This window comes from Pseudophryne corroboree, chromosome 8 (genome assembly GCF_028390025.1).
Source record: "Pseudophryne corroboree isolate aPseCor3 chromosome 8, aPseCor3.hap2, whole genome shotgun sequence".
Taxonomy (NCBI): domain Eukaryota; kingdom Metazoa; phylum Chordata; class Amphibia; order Anura; family Myobatrachidae; genus Pseudophryne; species Pseudophryne corroboree.
The window spans coordinates 342,956,985-342,971,590 of record NC_086451.1 but is presented as its reverse complement, the minus strand read 5'-3'; the positions used below and the strand labels follow the sequence as shown (position 1 = coordinate 342,971,590).

General features: G+C 49.7%; 1 protein-coding gene across 3 annotated transcripts in view; it reads right to left on the bottom strand.

Moving 5' to 3' along the window:
- Positions 1–14,606, bottom strand: part of MOSPD1 (motile sperm domain containing 1) — a 136,881-nt gene that overhangs the window by 31,548 nt on the left and 90,727 nt on the right. The gene's annotated exons all lie outside the window — the stretch shown is intronic.

Sequence of the window (14,606 nt, the reverse complement as noted above, 5' to 3'; positions counted from 1 at the left end):
AACCCTGTTGTAGGTGCTTTAGCCTGTGCTCCCAGGATTCCTGCTGTATTCTGGTCCCTCCTGATCCTGCTTGGTCGGTTCTCTGTTGCTGCTGCAGCCCTGCCATTTCTAGCCTGCTACTGCCTGTGGAAGCGCTCCTGGAAAACCCGGTCCAGTAAGACTCTTTGGGCACAGTTGGCCCCGGGTCTTCTGCCTTGTCTTTCAAGCCACACTCCACAGATCTCCTTCACCAGCCACGCCTTTGTACCACCGACCACAGCATGCAGATTATTATCTTCAGCTTCGTTTTCCAAACCACAGTCCACAGTCCTTGTCTCCAGCCACGTCTTCAACTACCATCCACAGTTCCACAGTTCATCATCTACAGTCTCGTCTTTCAAACCACAGTCCACAGTTCTTCGCCTCCAGCCACGTCTTTAACCACTATCCACAGTTCTGCAGTTCATTAATCACAACCTCGTCTTTCAAGCCACAACCCGCAGTTCTTTATCAGCAATTACGTTCCTTAACCATTGTGCTCCAGTCTCAGTTCTCTACCTCAGCCCTGTACATAATAAATACTTTCTATTGACTCTCAAATCCCGCCTACGTTCTTCATTGCTCCGTGTTCCATGCGAAGGAACTATATCCAACCCCCTCATCTTGTTCATCCACAGCCTGCTACCTCCTCGGGCAAATCTCAGCTGCCGGATCCTCAAACTTTGCTAGACGTGACAGTATGGACACATAGGGCAGTATCCTATTAGCAGTGGTACTGTACCGCTGCTAATAGGATTGCCGGAGGATATCCTATTTGCCCCGATGCCTTAGGCACCTGAAGCATCATCTGTGATAAGGGGGAACCGGAACCTCAATAACACATGGGATTGGGAGGCTTACAGTATCCCCAATTCCATGTGTTTTTTCGTGCAAACACGGGTTTAATTTTGGCAGATCAAAACGGCCTCTAATTGGATACCGTGATAATGACCACCAGTCATGAATCACGATAACCGGCTGTTTTGATACAACAAAACGGCATCGGGGCTAATAGGATACTCCCCATAGAACAGAAGGGTCAGGAGAGGTTTTCATGGTCTTGCATGATTTGGGTTGAAAATGCAAGTCAAGCACAACCAATGGGTTTGGCTTTGTTTCAAGACAAGTGGCCAAATGTAATGAAGTCTGAATTGGGTGGAAATGCAGGTTCCCATCTGGCCTCTGATTTTTTTTAAAGCGGCAATCATTTACAAGGCATAGTTTTGCCTTGTACATAATTGTGCTTTAAAAAACGTCCGAGTTCCGCTGGGAACCCGCACCTCCAGCCAACTCGGACTTCATTACATCTGGCCCAAGGTGTCTACCATAGGAATTATCCTTATTAAGCTACTGTGGAAGATACATGTAGACAGAGGTGTAGCATGGATGTGCTCCCGGTTCTACATGCACTGTAGAGTGCCAGGACTATTGGGGTAATCCCTGGTGGACCTGATGAAAGTGGGCAGTCAGTATCAGTATGGTCAGGATTAAGGGGGATATTTATCAAAGCTTGGAAACAGGTAAAGTTCAGAGAGATACAGGACCAACCAATAAGCTACTGTCATTTTACAAACACAGCCTGTAAAATGACAGCTAGAAGCTGATTGGTTGGTACTTTATTTCTCTCCAAGCTTTGATAAATCTCCCCCTATGTCTCTTAGAATTAATACTGCTTATAGGGAGTATAAATGCTACTGGTCAGTACTGGTTTAACCTCCTATCTGTAAATAAATAGGCAGCCCCTTGCTCAGTAGTAATTCTCTGGGGATAATATCTATGAGAGATAATCTCATGGTACTCAGTCTTATACAGTATGTGAGGCCTAGATTTCTCTATATAAGGATACATTATCAGTGAACACATATATCAGATACCCCAAAATTCTGTACAGAGGCGTCATTTTCCCAGAGAGTCTGAGCCAACCACAGCAGAGGGTAAGTTTATTGAGTGAGTGCAGGGTGTGAGATGTGGACCCCATGGACTCGTGCCTCATTTGCACGCACACCCTGCACCCATTATAGATACACCATTGACACTTGCTCTGGGCACCATGGCACAAAGTTACACCTCTGCATGGCCAGATTAAGTGGTCAGACTACAGGGGCAGTCATCCTGGGTCCCCCACACAGAGAGGCTGCTGTGACTCTACATTCTGCATACACAGACTGCATGCAACACATACAACTCATCCTGAGTCCCCTCTTCAGCGTCACGTGATACACTGATGAGGGGACTCAGGACTGGAGTCATTATGCGCTGTACAGTATGCAGGGAACATCTTATCCACACATATTCTGTCCGCGGCTCAGTACTAGACTGACCTGGTGACGCCTCATCAGCCTCCCTGGGTGTCACAGTGCACAACCTCCTGCTGTTACAGCTCCCAGCACGAGCAGTGACTCGGCGGCAGCAGAGTAGAGGTGAATAGGGACTGGACATATGTGCTGGAGATCAGTGGGACTGGGGGTATGTGCAGAGGGTGAGCTGGGAGGACTGAGAGGGGACTGGGGATATGTGCTGGGGCTCAGCAGGGACTGGGGATATGTGCAGAGGGTGAGATGAGAGGTTACAGGAATATGTGCTGAGGGTGGGCTGAGAGGGGACTGGGGGTATGTGCTGGGGCTCAGCAGGGTCTGGGGATATGTGCAGAGGGTGAGCTGGGAGGACTGAGAGGGGACTGTGGGGTATGTGCAGAGGGTGAGATGAGATGTTACAGGAATATGTGCTGAGGGTGGGCTGAGAGGGGACTGGGGATATGTGCTGGAGATCAGTGGGTGAGCTGGAAGGACTGAGAGGGGACTGGGGGTATGTGCTGGGGCTCAGCAGGGACTGGGGGTATGTGCAGAGGGTGAGCTGGGAGGACTGAGAGGGGACTGGGGGTATGTGCAGAGGGTGAGCTGGGAGGACTGAGAGGGGACTGTGGGGTATGTGCAGAGGGTGAGATGAGATGTTACAGGAATATGTGCTGAGGGTGGGCTGAGAGGGGACTGGGGATATGTGCTGGAGATCAGTGGGACTGGGGGTATATGCAGAGGGTGAGCTGGAAGGACTGAGAGGGGACTGGGGGTATGTGCAGAGGGTGACAATAGGGGACAGGGGTATGTGCAGAGGGTGTCTGAGAGTGGACTGGGGGTTTGTGCAGAGGGTGATCTGGGAGGGCTGATCGGGGACTGGGGGTATGTGCAGAGGGTGATCTGGGATGACCGAGAGGGGATAGGGGTATGTGCAGAGGGTGGGCTGAGAGGGGACTGGGGATATGTGCTGGGGCTCAGTGGGGACTGGGGATATGTGTAGAAGGTGAGCTGGGAAGACTGATAGGGGATTGGGGGTATGTGCAGCTGGTGAGTAAAGAGGGGACAGGGGTATTTGCAGAGGGTGGGCTGAGAGGGGACTGGGGGTATGTGCAGAGGGTGAACTGGGATGACTGACAGGGGTATGTGCAGAGGGTGGGCTAAGAGGGGACTGGGGATATGTGCTGGGGCTCATCAGGGACTCTTGGTATGTGCAGAGGATGAGCTGGGAGGGCTGAGAGGGGACTGGGGGTATGTGCTGGGGCTCAGCGGGGACTGGGGGTATGTGCAGAGGGTGAACTGAGAGGGAACAGGGGTATGTGCAGAGGGAGGGCTGAGAGGGAACTGGGGATATGTGCTGGGGCTCATCTGGGAATGGGGGTATGTGCAGAGGGTGAGCTGGCAGGGCTGAGATGAGATTGGGGGTATGTGCATAAGATGAGTTGAGAGGGGACAGGGGTATGTGTCGAGGGTGGGCTGAGAGGGGACTGGGGATATGTGCTGGGGCTCAGCAGGGACCGGGGGTATGAGCAGAGGGTGAGCTGGGAGGACTCAGAGGGGACTGGGTGTATGTGCAGAGGGTGAACTGAGTGGTTACAGGGGTATGTGCACATGGTGGGCTGAGAGGGGACTGGGGATAAGTGCAGATGGTAAGCTGGGAGGGCTGAAAGGGGACTGGGGGTATGTGCTGGGTCTCAGCAGGGACTGGGGGTATATGCAGAGGGTGAGATGGGAGGACTGATAGGGGACTGGGGGTATGTGCAGAGTGTGAGTTGAGTGGAGATAGGGGTATGTGCTGAGGGTGGGCAGAGAGGGGACTGGGATTATGTGCAGAGGGCGAGCTGGGAGGGCTGAGGGTGGATTGGGGGTATGTGCAGAGAGTGCGCTGAGGGGTTGCAGTGGTATGTGCACAGTGTGGGCTGAGAGGGGACAGGGGATATGTGCTGGGGCTCAGCGGGGACTGGCACTATGTAGAAAACAGGGTACTGTGGGGCATATGGGAGGGCACTGTGTGGCATAGAGGGGGGCACTGTGGGACAAGGTAAAGGGCATAGTTTCGTTGGGTGTCAATTTTATGGGAGGGGGCCCGCACATGCCTTAATGCAGCCCCGCACCCCTGTAGATATTGAAGTGACAATACAAAGGGATATGACTGCCCGCCAGGTCACTGGTAAATAATTACAATTTAGCACTTCACGGGTTAAGTAACAGGTTCTGAGATTACGGAACCAGCATGATTTGAGTGTGTTTTCCACTAAATTTTGAGCGCGGAACCTATTGCATAACCTCCTTCATGTTTCTTCATTCTTTTTGTTCCTTTTCTAATAAACAGAATATTATAAAGTCCATCCACTTTCCTCCAGCAACTAAATACTTTTATCGGATTCAAATACTTTTTCCCATACTTTATTAAGTGCACTCTACAAACACAATTCCACCTTTTCAATAACACAAATGTCAACAGCTATAATAATTTACTTTGAGCAGTCAGTATTTTGCAGAATAAAGACCTGGTTTAAATCGAATTCTACTTAATCATTTTGATCTCTGCCTGTGGAGTATAGAAAGTGGTACAGACTACAAATGAAGCAGTGATTTCTTCGATAAACATGCTGGCAGTGGTACCAGCTATATGGCACCTGGGGCTAGCTAATTGTGCTAAAACCATTATAGTGATTGCAATCTGTTTGGTTCCTGCAGTCATTGTAGCTGTTCTATTCTATGCCAGTGACCAGAATGCAACAGCGAGGCTATGAATACAGCAATGTACAATATATTAGTTCTCGGTGACTGAGGACTTGTACTTGCACTGTATTCTGCAGATCATCACTAAAAAGCAAGAATGAGGAGTATGACTATAACCAACATAAAGGAGAAAAAATTAGTGTGACATTTCTCCCCATGGGGTGCTGATTAATTGCTCGTTAATTGCCTTCATGTCACTGGTAAAGGCAGAACATGCCTGTAGTCCGCCCCGCATGTCAAGCCCTCCGCTGCACGAGTGCACTCCACAAGGTGAATCAGAGTGCAATCGCTGCTGAATTACCCCCTCATGCCGTGTCACAGGGACTTCAACCTCGTTCACACCACAGGCAGGACCAGATTTATTGCCGGGCTTCCCCTCTGCCGATGCTTGGAGATTACATCATTTTCAAGCTCCGGTGAGCATGCTTTTCATACTCTGTTAACTGGACGCCTGTAGGATGACCAGGGCTACCTGTTCGCGCTGCCCTGTAACCCGGTAATACGGTGTCCAGCATAGGTCACCACCTACTCAACCCCAGTTTTATTTTCAGGGACCCTTTCACACGGAGCCACGACTCAGGTTAATCTGACAAAAAAGGGTGGAAGTGGTGGCATGTAAGAGGAATTAGTCTGGGTGTATCACTACAGGAGGGAGATGGTACAGTAAGGATCCTTAGCACCATTTCTTGGAGTGCAAAGGTTTCTAATGTTAGCATAACTCTGACATACCTATACCTGGGGATCCTCAATCTAAGATAAGCAGCCTATTATTAAGCACTTAGAGCAGGCATTCCCAACCGCGGTCCTCAAGGCACACCAACAGTGCAGGTTTTAGTGATATCCAGGCTTCAGCACAGATGGTTAAATCAAAATAACTGAGCTACTAATTGTCACCGGCGCTGAAGCCTGGATATCACCAAAACCTGCACTGTTATAGGCCCTACACACATGCCGATATTCTGAAAGATATGAACGATCTCGTTCATAAATGAACGAGAACTCGTTCATATCTTTCAGTGTGGAGACTCCAGCGATGAACGATGCGCGGCCCCGCGCTCGTTCATCGCTGATCTCCCGTCGGCTGTGCATGCAGGCCAATATGGACGATCTCGTCCATATTTGCCTGCACTTCAATGCAGCCGGGTGACGGGGGGAGTGAAGAAACTTCACTCCCCCCGTCACTGCCCCCCCGCCGCCGGGTTGCTCGTCGGCCGTATCGGCCGTCGGGCACCTCGGCGGCGCATCGCCGAGTGTGTAGGGCCCTTTAGTGTGCCTTGAGGACCGAGGTTGGGAATGCCTGACTTAGAGGCTGATACACAGTAATTACTAAGCCAGTTTGCATAATGTACTTTGTGACTTCACACAGCTACACAAACTGGCGTAGTACTCACTATGCATCTAACTGGCATAGTACTCACTAAGGGGCCCATTTATCATTGAATATTTGCAGCTTAATTAACTGCAAATATTTAGCAACCGTGAATGTATCACAGGGGGACAACAGTAAATATCTCTGATACCTGCTGCGATCCCTCCTTTTCCACTGGCAGCCCCCCTTTCTATGGGGTATAATTATATGATGCTGCCAGATTTACTAACTTTTGGAACGCGAAGCAATCCAGAGAACCCACAGCTACTGTACCCTATGCGCTATACACCACACTCTTGGCCGCAGAGGGTTCCCCCGGAGCCATGCTTGGCAAAGGTCGCCGCGCATGCCCCTGTCCCTGCGTGTGCCGGTTAATATATTGGCCGAGTACAATCACATATTGTAATGCAATCCTGTGCGCTAATATCACACCCAGATTGCACTGAATATGTAATCAATGATAAACAGGCCCCTATGCATCAAACTGGCATAGAAACTCACTATGCTTCAAACTGGGGTGGTCTGCAGTTTGCCGGCAGCCGGGCTCCTGACAACCAGCATACCGGCGCCGGAATCCCGGCCGCCGGCATACCAACAGCTTTTCTCCCTCTTGGGGGTCCACAACCCCCCTGGAGGGAGAATAGGTAGCTTAGCGCGCCACCGTGCCCGCAAGGGGCTCATTTGCGCTCACCCAGCTGTCGGTATGTCGGCAGTCGGAATTCCGTCGCCGGCATAACATACTACAGCCATCAAACTGACATAGTACTCATTATGCAGTAAACGGGCGAAGTACTCACTATGTGTCAAGCTGGCATAGTACTCGGTATGCATCAAACTGGTGTAGTGCCATTGTATTGCAACTGAAGGCAGAAGATTGTCTGAAATCACTGCAAGCTGCAATCCGGTCTAAAATGTGTTACCCAAAAGTTTGTCCACTGTACAGTTATTTATATTTAAATCTGATCTTTCTTTGGTCATTTGCATTACTGAAGCCTGTGTGTATATATCTATATATAAGAATGTGTATATAAGAGGTGTGGCTATTAAATAACAAGGCTGATGCAATAATTTATGTTTAGAATTATCACCAATGGCTTTGGCCTGATTAATCTGATACATAATGTAATACAAAATGACAGTGTTTATTTGATCTCACTAAGTGGACATGTATGACCTATCCACTAATCATAGTAGAAATGGGTGTTTGTCATACTTACACATAAAATACAAAAACAATACAAAACAAAAACATAGGAAATAATAAGAATTTACTCACCGGTAATTCTATTTCTCGTAGCCCGTAGTGGATGCTGGGACTCCGTAAGACCATGGGGAATAGCGGCTCCGCAGGAGACTGGGCACAACTATAAAGAAAGCTTTAGACTACTGGTGTGCACTGGCTCCTCCCACTATGACCCTCCTCCAGACTTCAGTTAGGATACTGTGCCCGGAAGAGCTGACACAATAAGGAAGGATTTTGAATCCCGGGTAAGACTCATACCAGCCACACCAATCACACCGTATAACTCGTGATACAATACCCAGTTAACAGTATGATAACAACTGAGCCTCTCAACAGATGGCTCAACAATAACCCTTTAGTTAAGCAATAACTATATACAAGTATTGCAGACAATCCGCACTTGGGATGGGCGCCCAGCATCCACTATGGACTACGAGAAATAGAATTACCGGTGAGTAAATTCTTATTTTCTCTGACGTCCTAAGTGGATGCTGGGACTCCGTAAGGACCATGGGGATTATACCAAAGCTCCCAAACGGGCGGGAGAGTGCGGATGACTCTGCAGCACCGAATGGGCAAACTCTAGGTCCTCCTCAGCCAGGGTGTCAAACTTGTAGAATTTAGCAAACGTGTTTGACCCCGACCAAGTAGCTGCTCGGCAAAGTTGAAGAGCCGAGACCCCTCGGGCAGCCGCCCAAGAAGAGCCCACCTTCCTCGTGGAATGGGCTTTCACTGATTTAGGATGCGGCAGTCCAGCCGCAGAATGTGCAAGCTGAATCGTACTACAGATCCAGCGAGCAATAGTCTGCTTTGAAGCAGGTGCACCCAACTTGTTGGGCGCATACAGGATAAAGAGCGAGTCAGTCTTTCTGACTCCAGCTGTCCTGGAAACATAGATTTTCAGGGCCCTGACTACGTCCAACAACTTGGAAGCCTCCAAGTCTTTTGTAGCCGCAGGCACCACGATAGGTTGGTTCAGATGAAAAGCTGATACCACTTTAGGGAGAAACTGGGGACGAGTCCTCAATTCCGCCCTATCCATATGGAAAATCAGATAAGGGCTTTTACATGACAAAGCCGCCAATTCTGATACACGCCTGGCCGAAGTCAAGGCCAACAACATGACCACTTTCCACGTGAGATATTTCAAATCCACGGTTTTCAGTGGCTCAAACCAATGTGACTTTAGGAAATCCAACACCACGTTGAGATCCCAAGGTGCCACTGGAGGCACAAAAGGGGGCTGAATATGCAGCACTCCCTTAACAAAAGTCTGAACTTCAGGTAGTGAAGCCAGTTCTCTCTGGAAGAAAATCGATAGAGCCGAAATCTGGACCTTAATGGAACCCAATTTAAGGCCCATAGTCACCCCTGACTGTAGGAAGTGCAGGAAACGGCCCAGCTGAAATTCTTCCATTGGGGCCTTCCTGGCCTCACACCACGCAACATATTTTCGCCAAATGCGGTGATAATGGTTTGCGGTTACTTCTTTCCTAGCTTTAATCAGCGTAGGAATGACTTCCTCCGGAATGCCCTTTTCCTTCAGGATCCGGTGTTCAACCGCCATGCCGTCAAACGCAGCCGCGGTAAGTCTTGGAACAGACAGGGCCCCTGCTGCAGCAGGTCTTGTCTGAGCGGTAGAGGCCATGCGTCCTCTGAGATCATTTCTTGAAGTTCCGGGTACCAAGCTCTTCTTGGCCAATCCGGAACAATGAGTATAGTTCTTACTCCTCTTCTCCGTATTATCCTCAGTACCTTTGGTATGAGAGGAAGAGGAGGGAACATATAAACCGACCGGTACACCCATGGTGTCACTAGAGCGTCCACAGCTATCGCCTGCGGGTCTCTTGACCTGGCGCAATACTTTTCTAGCTTTTTGTTTAGGCGGGACGCCATCATGTCCACCTGTGGCCTTTCCCAACGGTTTACAATCATTTGAAAGACTTCTGGATGAAGTCCCCACTCTCCCGGGTGGAGGTCGTGCCTGCTGAGGAAGTCTGCTTCCCAGTTGTCCACTCCCGGAATGAACACTGCTGACAGTGCTAACACGTGCTAACACGTGATTATCCGCCCATTGGAGAATCCTTGTGGCTTCTGCCATTGCCGTCCTGCTTCTCGTGCCGCCCTGTCGGTTTACATGGGCGACCGCCGTGATGTTGTCTGACTGGATCAGTACCGGCTGGTTTTGAAGCAGGGGTTTTGCCTGACTTAGGGCATTGTAAATGGCCCTTAGTTCCAGAATATTTATGTGCAGGGAAGTCTCCTGACTTGACCATAGTCCTTGGAAGTTTCTTCCCTGTGTGACTGCCCCCCAGCCTCGAAGGCTGGCATCCGTGGTCACCAGGACCCAGTCCTGTATGCCGAATCTGCTTCTTGAAGATGAGCACTCTGCAGCCACCACAGCAGAGACACCCTTCTCCTTGGAGACAGGGTTATCAGCCGATGCATCTGAAGATGCGATCCGGACCACTTGTCCAACAGGTCCCACTGAAAGGTTCATGCATGAAACCTGCCGAATGGAATCGCTTCGTAGGAAGCTACCAACTTTCCCAGGATCCGCGTGCAGTGATGCACCGACACCTGTTTTAGTTTTAGGAGGCCTCTGACTAGAGATGACAGCTCCTTGGCCTTCTCCTCCGGGAGAAACACTTTTTTCTGTTCTGTGTCCAGAACCATCCCCAGGAACAGTAGACGTGTCGTAGGGACCAGCTGTGACTTTGGAATGTTTAGAATCCAGCCGTGCTGTTGTAGCACCTCCCGAGATAGTGCTACCCCGACCAACAACTGCTCTCTGGACCTCGCCTTTATCAGGAGATCGTCCAAGTATGGGATAATTAAAACTCCCTTCTTTCGAAGGAGTATCATCATTTCGGCCATTACCTTGGTAAAGACCCTCGGAGCCGTGGATAGACCGAACGGCAACGTCTGGAATTGGTAATGACAATCCTGTACCACAAATCTGAGGTACTCCTGGTGAGGATGGTAAATGGGGACATGCAGGTAAGCATCCTTGATGTCCAGTGATACCATGTAATCCCCCTCGTCCAGGCTTGCAATAACCGCCCTGAGCGATTCCATCTTGAACTTGAATTTTTTTATATATGTGTTCAAGGATTTCAAATTTAAAATGGGTCTCACCGAACCGTCCGGTTTCGGTACCACAAACATTGTGGAATAGTAACCCCGTCCTTGTTGAAGTAGGGGTACCTTTACTATCACCTGTTGTGAATACAGCTTGTGAATTGCCTGCAACACTGCCTCCCTGCCTGAGGGAGTGGTTGGCAAGGCAGATTTGAGGAAACGGCGGGGGGGAGACGTCTCGAATTCCAGCTTGTACCCCTGAGATACTATCTGAAAAATCCAGGGATCCACCCGTGAGCGAGCCCACTGATTGCTGAAATATTTGAGACGGGCCCCCACCGTACCTGGCTCCGCCTGTGGAGCCCCAGCGTCATGCTGTGGACTTAGAGGAAGCGGGGGAGGACTTTTGCTCCTGGGAACTGGCTGTATGCTGCAGCTTTTTTCCCCTACCTCTGCCTCTGGGCAGAAAGGACGCGCCTTTAACCCACTTGCCCCTATTGGGCCGAAAGGACTGTACCTGATAATACGGTGCTTTCTTTGGCTGTGAGGGAACATGGGGTAAAAATGTAGACTTCCCAGCTGTTGCTGTGGAAACGAGGTCCGAGAGACCATCCCCGAACAACTCCTCACCCTTATAAGGCAGAACTTCCATGTGCCTTTTGGAATCTGCATCTCCTGTCCACTGCCGAGTCCATAACCCTCTTCTGGCAGAAATGGACATTGCACTAAATTTGGATGCCAGCCGGCAAATATCCCTCTGCATCCCTCATGTATAAAAGTGCGTCTTTTATATGCTCTACGGTTAGCAATATAGTGTCCCTGTCTAGGGTATCAATATTTTCTGACAGGGAATCTGACCATGCAGCTGCAGCACTGCACATCCATGCTGAAGCAATAGCTGGTCTCAGTATAACACCTGTGTGTGTGTATATATAGATTTCAGGATAGCCTCCTGCTTTCTATCAGCAGATTCCTTCAGGGCGGCCGTATCCGGAGACGGTAGTGCCACCTTCTTTGACAAGCGTGTGAGCGCTTTATCCACTCTAGGGGATGTTTCCCAACGTGACCTATCCTCTGGCGGGAAAGGGTACGCCATTAGTAACCTCTTAGAAATTACCAGCTTCTTATCAGGGGAAGCCCACGCTTCTTCACACACTTCATTTAACTCCTCAGATGGAGGAAAAACTACTGGTAGTTTTTTCTCTCCAAACATAATACCCTTTTTTGTGGTACCGGGGGTAACATCAGAAATGTGCAACACATTTTTCATTGCCTCAATCATGTAACGTGTGGCCCTACTGGAAGTTACATTAGTCTCATCGTCGTCGACACTGGAGTCAGTATCCGTGTCGACATCTGTGTCTGCCATCTGAGGTAGCGGGCGTTTTAGAGCCCCTGATGGCTTTTGAGACACCTGGGCAGGCACAGGCTGAGAAGCTGGCTGTCCCACATTTGGTATGTCGTCAAACCTTTTATGCAAGGAGTCGACACTGTTGCGTAATTCCTTCCACAGCACCATCCACTCAGGTGTCGACCCCGCAGGGGGTGACATCACATTTACAGGCATCTACTCCGCCTCCACATAAGCCTCCTCATCAAACATGTCGACACAGCCGTACCGACACACCGCAAACACAAAGGGAATGCTCTGACAGAGGACAGGACCCCACAAAGCCCTTTGGGGAGACAGAGAGAGAGTATGCCAGCACACACCAGAGCGCTATATAACACAGGGATCCCACTATAAATGAGTGTTTTCCCTTATAGCTGCTTTTTATATATATATATATATATATATATATATATATATATATATCCTGCGCCTAAATTTAGTGCCCCCCCTCTCTTTTTTACCCTTCTGTAGCTTTCAGACTGCAGGGGAGAGCCAGGGAGCTTCCTTCTAGAGGAGCTGTGAGGGAAAAATGGCGCCAGTGTGCTGAGGGAGATGGCCCCGTCCCTTTTCCGGCGGACTTCTCCCGCTTTTTCTGGAATACTGGCAGGGGTATTTTTACATCTATATAGCTTCTAGGACTATATATGATGTAGATTTGCCAGCCAAGGTGTCTTATATTGCCCTCAGGGCGCCCCCCCAGCGCCCTGCACCCATCAGTGACCGGAGTGTGAGGTGTACATGAGGAGCAATGGCGCACAGCTGCAGTGCTGTGCGCTACCTTGGTGAAGACCGAAGTCTTCTGCCGCCGATTTTCCGGACCTCTCCATGCTTCTGGCTCTGTAAGGGGGACGGCGGCGCAGCTCCGGGAACGAACACAAAGGTCGGGTCCTGCGGTCGATCCCTCTGGAGCTAATGGTGTCCAGTAGCCTAAGAAGCCCAAACTACCACCTGTTAGGTAGGTTCGCTTCTTCTCCCCTTAGTCCCTCGCTGCAGTGAGTCTGTTGCCAGCAGATCTCACTGTAAAATAAAAATCCTAAATATACTTTCTTTCTAGGAGCTCAGGAGAGCCCCTAGTGTGCATCCAGCTCAGCCGGGCACAAGATTCTAACTGAAGTCTGGAGGAAGGTCATAGTGGGAGGAGCCAGTGCCCACCAGTAGTCTAAAGCTTTCTTTATAGTTGTGCCCAGTCTCCTGCGGAGCCGCTATTCCCCATGGTCCTTACGGAGTCCCAGCATCCACTTAGGACGTCAGAGAAATCCTCTTAATTAATAGAATGGGGGAGGGTTGTACAGCCTAAGGAATCAATTTATTAAGTGAACAAAGGCGGGGGGAGGGGGGGGGCTTGTACAGCCTGATGTACTGTACTTGTCCTCATATGGGAGAAAAACTTTAGTCTGTGTAACAGAGGACGGCGTCCTACCTCTCTACTGTAAATACACATTGGAATGTCTTATGCAAATGGTATTGTGTTGATCCAACAGTAAACAGGGAGGTCAAAAAGAGGGCACTAGAACGGCGTGTGGGGTACCCCTACGTTTGTAGATGGGGGGACTAATGCAGGGAATACTGGAGTGGGGACTCCGCACTGACTGCTCTCCACCGGCACCTGTATGAAGCAGAGCTCGCCTTGTTACAAGCACTCTCCCCTTCCCAGGAACGCCAGGATGTGTTCACAGTCTATTGCGTTCTATTAATTAAGAGGATATGTCCTATGTTTTTGTTTTGTATTGTTTTTGCAATACTTGTGTATGTATGACAAACACTAATTTCTACTATGATTAGTGGATAGGTCATACATGTCCACTTAGTGAGATCAAATACACACTGTCATTTTGTATTACATTGCATTAAATATCAGATTACTCTGGCGCAGTTGCAAAAACCATTGGTGATTGTTATTTTACAGAGGCTATTGGTTAATCTCGCTGTCCACAACATATACCCAAAATAGTGAAAAATCGCACAACTACAACCCTTTACACTAGCATGCGGGGGTGGCGCCCAGCACAGGGCAAGTCCACCGCGCATGCAGGTCCCTCCACCCCTCTCTAACATGCGAACATTTCGCGCAGCAGCGAAGTGCTCGCATGTTAAGGGTAGCCCATCTTCCTGAGCAGCCTAGCTGCAAAGGCAGACGGCTACCTGCCAGGTTTCGGATCGCAGAAGCTGCGTGTGACATCATACAACTGACATGGCCCTCCCACAAATGGTCCGGACACGTCTGCATTGCACGGACCGTGCTCCTCCCCCCTCAACACTGAATAGACGCCCCCTCCCGCCCCGTGAAGCCTCATCCCATCAATCAGGCAAAGGCATTCACATTTGTGAGATGCCGTTGCATCTCACTGTATGCGCACACGCAGTGCGGCTTCTGCGCATGCACACACTGCAAAAGGGTTTCAGCATGCGAATGCATCGTAGATGCATTCCATGCTGAATCGGGCCTACAGTCAATCATTATAGGTA